This window comes from Opisthocomus hoazin, chromosome 3, assembly GCF_030867145.1.
Source record: "Opisthocomus hoazin isolate bOpiHoa1 chromosome 3, bOpiHoa1.hap1, whole genome shotgun sequence".
NCBI classification, from domain to species: domain Eukaryota; kingdom Metazoa; phylum Chordata; class Aves; order Opisthocomiformes; family Opisthocomidae; genus Opisthocomus; species Opisthocomus hoazin.
The window spans coordinates 22,256,986-22,270,546 of NC_134416.1; the positions used below are offsets into that span (position 1 = coordinate 22,256,986).

Below are 13,561 nucleotides of genomic sequence, written 5' to 3' on the forward strand. Positions count from 1 at the left end.
ATTGAGTTGGGTCAGATCACACTTTCTCTGTGTGTGTGTTTAGAAAAAAGAAGTTATGGTTTTAGACCAAAAAGTGGAAATTTATAGTTTTAAAATAGCATGAAAACCAAAGATTTTGAGAATGTTATTTGTATTTCCACCGAACGTTGTCCATTTGGCTGATTTTTCTTTTGAGATGAGGGATGTCATAAGCTTTTATACAGGCTAATTCTTGGATAACACAGACATGATACTAATTCTTCTGAAAAATTATTTTGTTAACAAACATTGAATTAACTATCTCACTGCTACCTAAGATTCATATTTATATTAATTTAATAAAACATGGATATAATAGTTCATACGGCACCTATATGTACTACATATTTAGAATAAGGTTTGAACAATTTTTCAACTAAAAAGAACAAACAGCTTATGTGTTTATATGTAACAAAGCTCTGAATCACTTATCTCTGCTTATGCTAAATATTATATTACATCTTCAATTTTGGTCAGTACACCAAAATATATTGCCCTTGAAAATACCCTTGTGGGTCACACCCATTTGCAAACTTCAATGGGAGGTCATCTTAAAATGTGGATAACATTTTTAAAAAGTAGAAGGATGAATCAGTACTTAAAACCATTTTAGCTGAAATTAGATATCATACTCATTATCTCTAATTATTCCATGATAGGACTTTCCCATAATAAAATAGTACAAAGGTCTCAAAAATTTCTCATGTATTGTTGCTGACTCAAATACTAGCATGTAATACTGTTCATATTATGATCTCAATCTCTGATCTACTGTGAAGATCACTACACATGTAACTTAAGAAAGTTACATTCTTCTGAGTAACATAAAAATCCATCATATACATGAAATTTTGTTCACATCTGAGAAAACTGCAATCAGATTTGAATATTTTTGAACTCTGAACAGAGGTGGAGACAAAATGCGCTATTGCTCTTCACTTCCACAGATCAAGTTCTCAAAATTTCAGCAATCTCTGTCATAAAGAAAAAAATGAAAGGTTTAATAACAAAGAGATCTTTGACAAGATTTACGGTTGCATTTGCTAGAACAGACCACAGTAATTTAAATCACTTTCCCAATACAAATTTCAGTATGTTTTACAAGAATTTAGGAGTGTTTAACATCAGAGGGCATTCTAATTTTCTAGGAAGATAGTAAAAGGACATTTCAATTTACATAAATACTGTGAAAGTCATATATAAGAGAAACAGAAAGTAAAATATTAATACAAGGCAAAATCTTACAGTTAAATAGTGAGCTCTATGTACATATAAGCAGACTGTCTTTACTGTATTTTGTGTTTTGAAACTGAAGAAAAATCACCATTTCCTGTTTTTAGGGTACAAAAAATTGTTCATGTGCAAGATGTTATGGATATATGTATAAATGAACATATGAATTCATGCATTTACATATAAGTACACCTATGTTTCTGTCTACAGAAAAAAGTTGAATCACTTGTTATAGTCAATATAAATACACTGGTGAAGTTGAAAAGAAATACATACATTTACACACAGCTAATACAAATATGTTTCCTTTCAACCTCACAGTTATGAAACACACAAGTGACTATACCATTTGGGAATACCTCCTTGTATGATTTAAGTATTTAGTTTTTTTTCTACTATGGATATAGTCCTGCCATTCTCCTTCAGGCAAAGTTCCCACAGAAATCAGGAGAAGTTTAGTCTGAGCAAGTGTTTTAAGCTTAAGTATTTTATTGCGAAATAGCTGTCAATACCGCCATTTTCAAAGAAAGACTACACTCTGTAACAGTTTCTACATTGCATTCTGCTATTTTATTGCTTTTAAACATAGACTTAAAAATCACATCTATGAGCACATAATTTAGAAATTAACATCTGAAAGCTCAGAACAGATGCGGTTTGAAAGGAAGGCGGCTGGAGAAACACTTCCCATCTACTGGTGCTCAGGATTAGACTGGATTTGCTTCCTGGAGTAGGAATGTGAGGCGGTGCAATGGCTTTCATATGTTTACAAATGGTGCATGAAAAGCATCACCATTCAGCATTGTTTGGGTAAGTAAGACCCACAGGTTGTGTACTCAGTATGGATTTTTCCCGTCACGAGAGAGGATAAGCTCATAAGGTCCACTAGGTCAGAGGTTGAATAGGAAAGGCAAGAGACCATGCAAGAGTTCCCACCACTATGGCCTGCTTGTAAATAAATAAAAGACTTCAGTCTCCACCACTATCAAGTCTTCTCTTTTCACAAACACTTAATTGAGTAGCATAAATAGACTTTTTTTTTTCCCCTTTAAAGATAAAAAGACACCTACAGATCTTATTCTGTTTGCCTGGGCCTGTCTGCCTTTCTTTACCATTTGTGATGATTGATTGCTTCTGTGTTTCATCAATTAAAAATGTTTTAGAGCAAAAAGTCTTCAGCATGTTTAATAGAGTCTTGTTAAGTAAACATCCTCCACCAAGGCAGCACAAGTAGAGCTTAAAATAAATACTGCTACTGTGCCAAGTTCATAATTGCTTGCACATTTAGCACTTTACCACATCCTAAGCATAGCCATAAAAAAAAGCTTTGTGTACTTACTGTAGCTGTCATGAAACTATGGCCATTTAAGTATTGCAGGGTTTTTACACTTTTGAAATAGTTGATTTTCCAGTAGAATTTGATTCAACGAACCAAAAGCTGAACCCGAAGATGAGCGGTGGTCAGTCTTTGTCAAGAAGCTAGCCAGGCAAGGGCTTTGACGCTAATTTCTTTCTGCCAATAAAATAAATTTCAAGGATACAACGTGAAAGGATCCAATGGATCTGTCACTCCTAGTGTTACCAGCTTTATTGTAACGGCAGACTTTCAACTGTGATTTCATTTCAAGATAGATAAAATCTGTTATAGTTAGGTGACAGATACCTGTTACACCCAAGTGATTTTAACAACTGGCTGTTTTGAAAACATATCCCTGAAAAACTTTACACTCAGTTATATTTGGGGGATAGAAACATTTAAGAAAAATCTTTTATGCAGAGTAATTTATGCATTAAAGTCAATGTCACTTAAAAAAAAGAAAAGATTTATGCTAGAAAAAAAATACATAAATTGCAAAAGTTACATAAATGTAATCGGAAGTAAGCGTATATAAATGGAAAGGGTGCAGTTACATGCTGCTGGAATATCTCAGGATGCTCCAGAATTTATCACTCGTCTGCGCCTAACTTTTTTCTCACTAAAAATTTCTCACTTACTGTCTTCTATCACTGCTTTCATTTTCAATCTCGTTGTCTAGAGTGGGGATAGCTTTTCTTAATGTGGTCAAATGTGGTCAAAGAAGCAAAAGTAGAAGGAAGCTCTGATGAAGGGATAGCTGGAGTGCTTACTTGCTAAATTTAGCTTGCGTTTAAATCCGAGGTCCAGTTTTTCCCCTACAGCCTGTTCCACCTTCCTTGTCTCTTTTGTTTTCCCTCCACCACTCCTACGGGCTTGTGAAATTTTGAGCCTTTTCACATGTTTAATAAAAGATAAAGAGTAAAAATCAATAGTTATAGTATTTGATGGTCACTAGAGGTTTTGTGTCCTGTGTAACATTTTCCAGATTTGAAAAGTTCCCATGCTTTACACTGGGATTGAAAATACAAGATATTCTTATGTGTATGAATGAGAAATCAACTATTTAAAACACAGATTACTTCAAAAACTCCTACTGATTATATTTGTGACATATTTGGCCAAGCCATTGGCAAGCAGAATATTCTTGTTTTGAATTCCAAACAATAAGATTGCTATGTCAGGCAATGTTCTTTAATATATATTAAATACTAAATTTGAGGTTTGCTTAAGCATGCAATAACCATTCACAAAACTTTAAACTAGGTGAGGAAAAGTTTTCATATTTCATAAACCTGTATGCATTTTGTTGAAATCATGTCACAATTCTTCCAAACAATTGTTGTATTGCTTTAGTAAAAGGACGTACTGCATTGTTACGAAAAAAATGTCTTTTGATTACTTCAATTAAAAAACACATTAAATATTGCAATTTCGTAGCTGTGCAATGATACAGTGCATTTGCTTGAAGACAGCACAGGACTACAACTACTCAACAGATGAGTAGCACAACCATGTTACTCACCCAACAGAAGAAACTAAGGCATTACAAAGGAAGGAAACTTCAGCAAACGGGTTTACATCAATTAACAGTTCAGTTACTCAATTTACTTTGATAACAGATTGAAAACCATATTTAATTGCATACAATTCATGGTCCAAGAACATGAGAATGAATATCTGATCTAGAAGGGGAGATTTTTGAAGGAAATAATATCATTCTGTGAAGGGGATGTATTGAAAGCATTTTGTTTTATTTTTAAGAGAGCTAATTACTCTGAAGAAGAAAGAAAAAAGATTTATCCATGTGAAGAGAGCAAATAATCTCTTAATCCAAGTACTGATTTCAGGATTTCCTTTGTTCCTTCTTTCTCTCTGTATTAGATTTTTTTTTGTTAATTTGTTTCGGTTTCCTTTTATTTCTAATCGCCTTTCTCTCTTGAGCACGTGTGAGCATATGCTTTAGCTATGTATGATAACACTAATTAGGCACCTAAAGATATATTGAAAATTGTACCATAATGTAGTTGTCTAAAGTGAAGTATGTGGCTAGCCTGTGGAAACAGAAAAGATGTAGATTATAACATCAAATACATCTCAGGAAAAATGGAAATTTGGAATTCAAAGGTAGTTTAGCATAAGAGTTTCAATTAATTTGCTCCAAATTCCCAGGTTACATAGTCTTTTCTCTGCTACCATGGGTCTACTTGAAGACTACTGCTCTAGTTTGTAAATGACTTTCTTGTGCTGGGGAGCCTAAATTGGATACAGGGCTCCAGATGTGGTCTCATGAGTTCCAAATAGTTCAGGTGCTTTTGCTGTCAAGTGCCAAATGCCGAGGAAGCCTCTTAGCCTGTAGCCTATGTTCTTTTAATGTGCTTATGGCTGGCCTTCATCGCTGCAAGGTCAGCCTCTCGTGCAACTCCACCACGACTCCCAGGGCCTCCTCTGCAGAGCTGCTCCACAGCCAGTTGACCTCCATCCTGCAGTAATGCACTGGACTGTCCGTTCCAGGGTGAATGATTTTGCATCCACCGATCTTGAACCTTCTTAGGTTTCTGTCAGCTCATACCTCCCACCTGCTCGGGTCGCTCTGAACAGCAGTCCTGTCTTCCCACATGTCAACTGCTCCTCGAGTTTGGTGTTGTCTGAAAATCTGCAAAAGATGCATTTAATTTGTTTTTACTAGTTGATAATTAAGACACCAAGAAGTATCATCCTCCAGTAGGGACCCTGAGGAACAGCACTTGCAGCCATCCATCAGTTAGATTTTAGCTGAAGCAGACCAGCCAGTCCTTCTCCCGCCTCTTAGCCCACATATCCAGTCCCCTCCTCTCCAGTATGGCTACTAGGAGGGTAGGCTGAAAGTCTTGCTAAGTCAATGTACACATTACCTGCTACTGTCGCCTTGTTCCCACTGCCAGCCATACCATCATGAGAGGCAAGCAGAAGAGATAAGTAGGAGTCATCTGAACTGGCTGAGGCCTCATTATAGCAATCTGTAAACTGTGTATTATGTAATTTATTTTCTGTTTCTTCTTAGTATGTAAACATCTGTAGCATGCTATTAATAATTTTAAAATATTAAGATAAGTTACTAATGATCAGATGTTGGGTGTTACACACTTTGCAAATATTCAGCTTTAGGAAATAGATACACGCCAGCATCCTTGACAGGACACTGATATAATTTTGCTTCATTCAAAGAGTCCCTTGGAGTTTAATGGAGTTCTTGGTCAAAACCCCCCCAGCACTTAGGTCCCTTCAGTCCCTAATTCTGAAAATCCAACACCTCTTCTTGAAACAAAAAGTCCAAACTCAGTGCTGCATTATTTGCGTGTCCAAAAGACCTAACGCTTTAAAATAAAGGGACTGAATACAAATTAGGACTTTTTTTCATCTAAGTGAAACTGCCAGTAGTCAGGGGATCTGGGGAGACTGAACAATGCAACTTCCAAAGGGTATCAGGCCAGAACTTGTGTCCCACCATCTGAGGTGTGCCAGTATGCTTTTTAGGTACCGAGCATGACCAGATTGCGATGAAGCAGGGTGAGGCAAAGCTACCTTAAAAAATCCTTTCGCAGCTGAAGTCGTTGAGTTTATTGGCTGAAGGATACTTACAGATTTGTTTTAACTTTCCACAGATAATTGCACTTGTGCAATCGCATCAGTGTTGTATTTTTATTAGGGATTTAGTCTATGGTGAGGAAATATTCAGAACTTTTAAAAAATCTTATGTTAAAAAAACAATATGAAATGAAATATCCACATACAAAAGATTCTACAATTTCATGTCTTCTGTGGCAAACAAAATGGCCTTTTTGTCTTCCACATACTACTTTGTGTGACAATGAATGTCCCAACTTATTCAATGAGTTAATAAAATTCCATTTTTCTGCCTATCCAAGTGCCATGGTGCCATACTTGCTTCTCTGAGAAGGGGCAGAACTGTCCTTTTGACACCCTCGCTCAGGAAGAACAGCATTGTTTTCTCTGTGGTATTGAGGGAATAATAGATTAAGGGATTTTCTCAGGGACACAGGAATTCTGTGGTAAAGTAGAAAACGGAATACCAATATCATAAAACTCTAGACAGCAGTGTTAATTACTAGACCACCAGAGCTCAGGCCTGAGGCATACTCTGTTGAGTGAAAAAAAGTCAAAATAAATGTTTCAAATTGGAGGTGGTAGAACTTCCAGTCACCTCTATAGTCACTCCCCAGCAAAGCTGCATGGGACTTCACACATCCACTGGCTGTAAAAAGAAGAGCTCTGAGGGATACACAATAAGGCTGGTCTCAGGGGACTGTCTCATGTGAGCTGGGACAGCAAGGAGAGGACTTTCTGGACAGCACTACATATTGTGCCAGCTTTCACGTGTGCTGTCAGCATGGTTTCTGTGTCAGTAAAGGAACATTTAAAAAATAGTTGCAAACCCCTGTAATTAGAATTGCACTTGACATTTGCAGACAACACCAAGGGAAACAAAAAATAAACAAAAAAATGAACCTGCAAGTCTTAAAAGACTTTTTATTTAATATCCTGGGTAGTGTGCAGTTGTGGATGGAGTGGCACAGGAGAGACCGATGGCTCTCTTGTGTGGTTTCTAGCAGTGACAAGCGTGGCAGTCACGGAGTCACCTGAACATAGTACTGACCAGGGACTGTGGCAGCATACAGCACCTCGTACCTTCTCACATCAGCTGGACAGTTGGGTAGTACTGACAAATTACTAGTTGTCTTGACCAGTGCATTTAACTCTGAATAAGGGGGAGACAAGAAGGTAGAGAGTGTTCAGACACACTAAGTTAACAGAAGACAAGTGAGAAACCGCAAGAGGGTGCCCAGAGCTTCTTTTACAGTGCAAGGTTAGTCCATCTTACACTCTTCTTTTGACCAGTTCTGGAATTAATGCTTGGCTGCAAAATATGTGAAATTTAGTGTATATTGATAATTATCACAGTTAATTTGTTACTGTTCAGGTGAATCTCAGATATGGCTGGATGGAGCTTTGAGCAACCTGGTCTAGTAGAAGGTGTCCCTGCCCAAGGCAGGGGGGGTGGAAATAGAAGATCTATAAGGTCCTTTCCAATCTAAACTATTGTATGATTCTGTTCTATGATTCTATGGTCCAAAGAAGCATCGAAGTTGTGTGGGGTTATTTTGCTCGGGGTTTTGCGTTGTTTTTATTTTTATTTAAGAAAGGTTGCAAATACATAATTTAAATCCAGCTGTCAGAAAACTTGAGATGAATGAATAGTAACCGCACTCTTCAAAATATGCTAGGAAATTCAACACTGATTAAAAGGAGAGTTCTTTTATTTCACAGTATTGCTTCATAATTAGTGTATAAGAATTTGCATGTAGAGGATTGCAGTTTCCAGTGTTGCTTGTTCAAGAATAAGTGTAAAAATTTTTTTTCTTTGTCTTTTTTTTCCCCAGAAATCCTAATTTCTTGGAATTACCATATCAGGAAAAAACTATTTCCTTTCATGTAGAAACAAAATTAACTGACCAGTCACTGATATTTTTAGGGGAAAAAGTATGGATATGCAACCTTCATTCACTATAGAATAAAAAGAAAAATCTAAAATAAAATCAAACAAGGAAAATTGACCTCCCTCTTAAATCCTTATTTTTTTTTCAGAAAAGAGTTAATAATTATTCAATGGCATTTGTAAATCCGTAAAAAGCTGAAAAACAACCACTGAAATATCTGTGTTTCCTACACAGCATTATCACAAGTACATGAAACTTTCTAATGCTAAATTTGGAAGTACCTTAATATTTTAGATGCCACAGTGTGATAAATGTTGTAATTCAAATCTCTGTGTTCCTAGGAAGTTTTTTCCAGAGCATCTCCAGGACAGCAATGTTGCAAACTATTAATCTAGATTTTGGGAAAAGTCATAATAAGAATGAGAAAAACTGCTCTAGAGTCCCTCTTCAGTGCTCCAGTTTCCTGGAAGACTTGTCCCCTATACAGGCAGCATCATGCTGGAAATTGTTTGTCTAAGCGATGTTTTAGCACAAGAATTTTTCCAGATGGACCCTGATCAGTATCCCCCTGCCTCCATTCTGTTTTATTTGAAAAGAAATTTCCAAAGTGGAGACTTTGATTCAGCAGGAAATTCATTGTTTAAATTGGAGATGTTGTTTGGAAAGAGACGACTACTGGAGAGAGTTCAGCGGAGGGCTACAAGGATGATGAGGGGACTGAAGCATCTCTCCTACAAGGAAAGACTAAGGGAGCTTGGCTTGTTTAGCCTGAAGAAGAGAAGGCTGAGAGGGGACCTTAGAAATGCTTATAAATATCTGAAGGGTGGGTGTCAGGAAGATGGCTCCAGACTCTTTTCAGTGGTGCCCGGTGACAGGACAAGGGGCAATGGGCAAAAACTGAAGCACAGAAAGTTCCATCTGAACTTGAGGAAGAACTTCTTCCCTCTGAGGGTGACAGAGCACTGGAACAGGTTGCCCAGGGAAGTTGTGGATTCTCCTTCTATGAGGATATTTAGGACCTGCCTGGACAATGTCACAGAATCACAGAATCACAGAATAGTAGGGGTTGGAAGGGATGTCTGTGGGTCATCTAGTCCAACCTTCCTGCCGAAGCAAGGTCACCTACAGCAGGCTGCACAGGACATTGTCCAGGCGGGTCTTGAATATCTCCAGAGAAGGAGACTCCACAACCTCCCTGGGCAGCCTGCTCTAGGTGACTCTGCTTTGACAGAGCTGTTGGACTAGATGACCCACACAGGTCCCTTTCAACCTCTAACATTCTGTGATTCTGTGATTCTGTGATTCTGTGTGATTCTGTGATTGCACACATAGGTGTTCAGGCTGACATCTTTTAGGGTGAAACTGGACTGTCCTTTTGGAAATAGAATTAAAAGAACAAAAGAACACTGAAACAGCTAAATAGTATTTTGATGGGTGTTTTTATGTCCCTTACCATAAAATTAATTAGAGACTAAGCAAATATTAACAAGCTAAATAATACTCTCTTCCCTTCTATCAGAAAATTTTTATGAAAACTGCAGTGACTCGAGAGATGGTTGAAAGATTTAGTGAGATTAGGCTCAGGAACCTGACAAAAAGCTTTTGTGACGTGCAATTGCAAAAAGGCAACATAACAAAATCCTCAAATTGCACTTTTTAATTTCAATCATAAGATCAAATATGAAGCGACAGATTTATCTGTATTTTGGTATTTAGCTGTGGTAGGTAAAAGCCAAGGGAAAAAATGCTTTGGTCTCAATTTGGACAAATACCTTGAGGAAAGTTTGAATTTTGATTCCAGATCAAATTTCATAGCTAGAACTTTCCTTTGGTTCTTTTCAGTCAAAAACTTAGGGACAGAAGCACTCAAACTCCACGACTGTATTTGAATTTTGAAGCTTGGCATTGTTTCTGACAGTTGACAGTACCAGATGTTTCTGAAGCTGGCCTTTATTTTTAGCTCTGTTGATAGGAGCCATCTGCTTCCCAAATATCTCAGCTAAAGAATGACTGTAATGTTCATTTAATAATTAACTGGTAATGAGCTGAGCTGAGCGACTTTATAATTGAGTAAGCATTTGTAAATCCATTCTCCTTTTTCGCTTACCTAAGAGTATTTTAAACTTTTGAGATTTCCAAAGCACAGTGGTTTTCAATGTTTTTCAGTGGATGAGGACCTTTGTGTGCTGATGTGAAGCTAACTTACTTTTGTTTGATACTTTTCAACAATTCTTTAGACAAAGGCTATGAACAAATAAATCGGAAAAATAGACATTAAAAATAGTGCCAAAAGTTTATTCTGAACCAAAAGTGTACTCAGTACACGTAAAATGGCAGTTAAACCCTGTAAAGAACAAAGGTGGATCAGAGTAAAATAGAATCAAGTTATACTTTGGTAAAATTGATTTCTGAGAGATGTTTTTGTCTTTGCTTATCCATAGGGTGTAGAGTTTGACTCCATGATAAAATACGCCATTCCTATTAACATATGTTCCTGTTCGAAGAAAATAATGGAAAGTTATGGAATTTCTCATACAAATCTTAAGCAGGCATCTCAGTCCCAATTTTCCTCTGTTGAGTACAAAGATTTTTTTGCCTTTAATGCTAATTCTTATGGATTTTGTCCAGTCCATCTCACTGTTAAGAATCATGGATGATCTATAATTTATAGTGGAATGTCAGCGCCAACTTCGAAAACATGAATGTTCTTTTCTTCAGAATTTCTCTGAAAATCCCTTGAGAAGACAAGAACTGTCTGGGCCTTCCATTTCCAGTCTGAGCAGGAAGTTCAGGGGAACAAGAAAGTTAGAATAATACCAGAATATTTGTACAAAGTTAAATCTGAATCTGGAGTCAAATCAAGTGTATACTTCTTCTTTTTCTTTATTAATTAGGCGTGTAATGCTCATCAGAAGATGATTTTATCCTGGTGCTTTGCTGTCATCTTAAGGTTGCCACAAAGCCCTCCTCTGTAATGAGAACACGACTCTATTTTCTGCCTTTATGGTCTGCACACCATAGAAATGTCATGTGGATTTATTGTACCCTGAGAAGACCACCTGAGAAGCTGGGCTTGGGAGACACAACCAGTCTCTGAACTCCCCAGTATGCTAGATTAGACACCTAAACCACAGTACATTGACCTGTGTCATCTTCTTCTGTGCCCATCCTGGTCTCACGTCCCCAGTCCCTGCTGCGTTTAGAATCGTGATGGAGAGTACCACTTCTGCTCTGCTATGCAGTACAGAGAAAACAAAGGCATCTTCTAAACAACAATTGCTTTTAAGTATTATAATGCCCCATATGTAACCATATCTATTACCATACGATATCTAAAAGAAAACACGGTCAGACTACTAAGGTACTTAGCATTCCTCTTTTGTCTCTAGAGTAGTCAATGACTAAGAGTCTTGTTTTTTAATCTTTAGTCAGAAAGACATTTCCATTGGATTCTGGCTTATCTCAGATTGAGTTTTATAGCTAAATCTTTTCTGTGTTTTAGGACTTCAACAAGGGCAGCAACGCTCAAACTCTAGTGCTGTCTTTGAATTATGTAGGTTGGCAGATTTCTAAGGCAATTTTACCTGCCTCGAGCTGAAAGGATAACGGGGAGGGTGAGTGAGAATAAGTAACTGCCTATCTTCAAGGATGGACAATTTATCAGCTCTGTACAGTAGGATCAAGGAAGTGTATGCAGTGAAATCAAGATCGACTTAAACTTGTGCACAAAACAATAAAGCAGGGGCACACAAGGAATTTCTCAATGTGACATGCCTCTTTGCAAAGCTGGCTCTGAAAAGAGCTCTGCATGGGGCTCATTAAAATTCTGCAGTCATGGTCCACAAACAGAGCAGGACACACAATGAATAAAGGTCTGTACAAACATGGAGTTTCAGGGAGAATCAGATTGCTTTGTTATAACACGATGGCTCAGTCTTGAAAACCATACTCTCATTAGTATTCCTATTCGCTTCAATGGCATGATGGAGTCCTCAGGACTATCAAAGAAAACTCAGCTCTGCAGACTCATCAGAAAACCTCACCAGTCCAAATAGAAAACATATTCATTCCGTCTTCTCTCTGTTGCCTCAGTACAGCTAACCGTATGTATTGTTTTCTACTTTTTTTTTAATAGAAAATATGAAACTGCATGTGAAGACAATTTTGCATGATAATATTTGCAATTTTTGTGTAAAGAAATAGGCTAGGATTTTTTTACTCACAACTTGACAGCAAAATGCTGAATTTTTTGAAATTTATCAGACTTTAAGACCTGAAAGGAACAGTTAGCCAGAACTCCTCCATAACATAAATAACTCCTGCACAAACCCATAGCCTGCACTTGAGTTGGACCATGTATTCTAGAGGAAATCTAAGGGAAAATCCTGACCCTTCCTTCTTGCAGACATAAACGGCCAGCAGGAAGTGGAGAAATGAGTTCTGATTTTTTTTTTTTGTTTAATTCAAGGTAAAATCTACCCTTCATTATAGGTTATGAGCACTAATACGTACAATAAAATGGTAAATGCTATACAGCACTGTTTAAAAAAAGAATAATTTCCTTAGATCAAACATACAACAGTTGCTCGAGAAAGACCAATCCTATCCTCCTTTCTCAGGAAACACCCCCCTTCATTAGTTTCATCTGGATTTTATCTGAATAAAGTACTGCAGGATCTGATGCCACAGACTGCAGATGAAATAAATTCAACAAGATAACTCGTTAAGAAAACAGGTCAAAAGGAATTTTTCTGTTTGTAGTGCGAGAGATGTTGACAGCAGCTAACCTTACCAGCATGCTTGTTGCTTCTGTGTAAACCTGTTCTCTTTCAGATTTTGGGGACTTGTTGCCAAAGAACTTTGGCAGAGTCTATATATGCCACTGCTGCTCCCTTTTAATGAGGTTTGTGGGTCATTTGAAAGCTGCAAAGCAATGTGAGACTTTGCTTTTTGTGTTTTGCCAATTTCATTATGCTTTGGCTGGTAGTTAAGGGTCATTTTCAAAAGCCTAATGGACATTTTTATTAGGTTTCTACAGTGGTACTACTTACTTTCTTTTCCTGGCAGATTTCCATATTCACTGTGACTAATGCAAGCTGTATTATTATTTGACAAGAGAAAAAAAAAGCAATTTTTTTCCTTCCCCAAGGAGAGAAACTGTCAGCTACCAGAAGAATAAAGAGTTCAGTGTTTACCTTTCCACACAGCCCAATGATTGCACAGAGGCAACAGGAGATTTTTACTGGATTGAATGAAAGAATAAGCAAAATGTCATCAATGGACTGAAAAAGTAAACAATTTGCATATTTCTTCTTGTCAGTCCACCTTTTCTTCAGTGGCATATTACTATGGAAACTAGTGAAGATCGCTTTAAGATGGCTATTAGCTATTAGCATTTCAGCCAAAAGTGGTCACCTTTTGGCCACTCCATGGCAGGTTTCTATGTCATCTGGATGCA

General features: G+C 37.3%; 1 protein-coding gene across 2 annotated transcripts in view; it reads left to right on the forward strand.

Annotated features, from left to right (window-relative positions):
• The window catches only part of ANGPT1 (angiopoietin 1), a 172,930-nt gene that overhangs the window by 27,499 nt on the left and 131,870 nt on the right, over positions 1-13,561 (forward strand). Inside the window, exon 1 of one of the 2 annotated variants that reach the window (XM_075415680.1) lies at positions 12,127-12,206. The exons of the other annotated variant lie outside the window; for it this stretch is intronic. The gene's annotated coding sequence lies outside the window, so the exon portion shown is untranslated. Of the gene's footprint in view, positions 1-12,126; positions 12,207-13,561 lie in introns of those variants that run through there. 2 annotated transcript variants of the gene reach the window in all.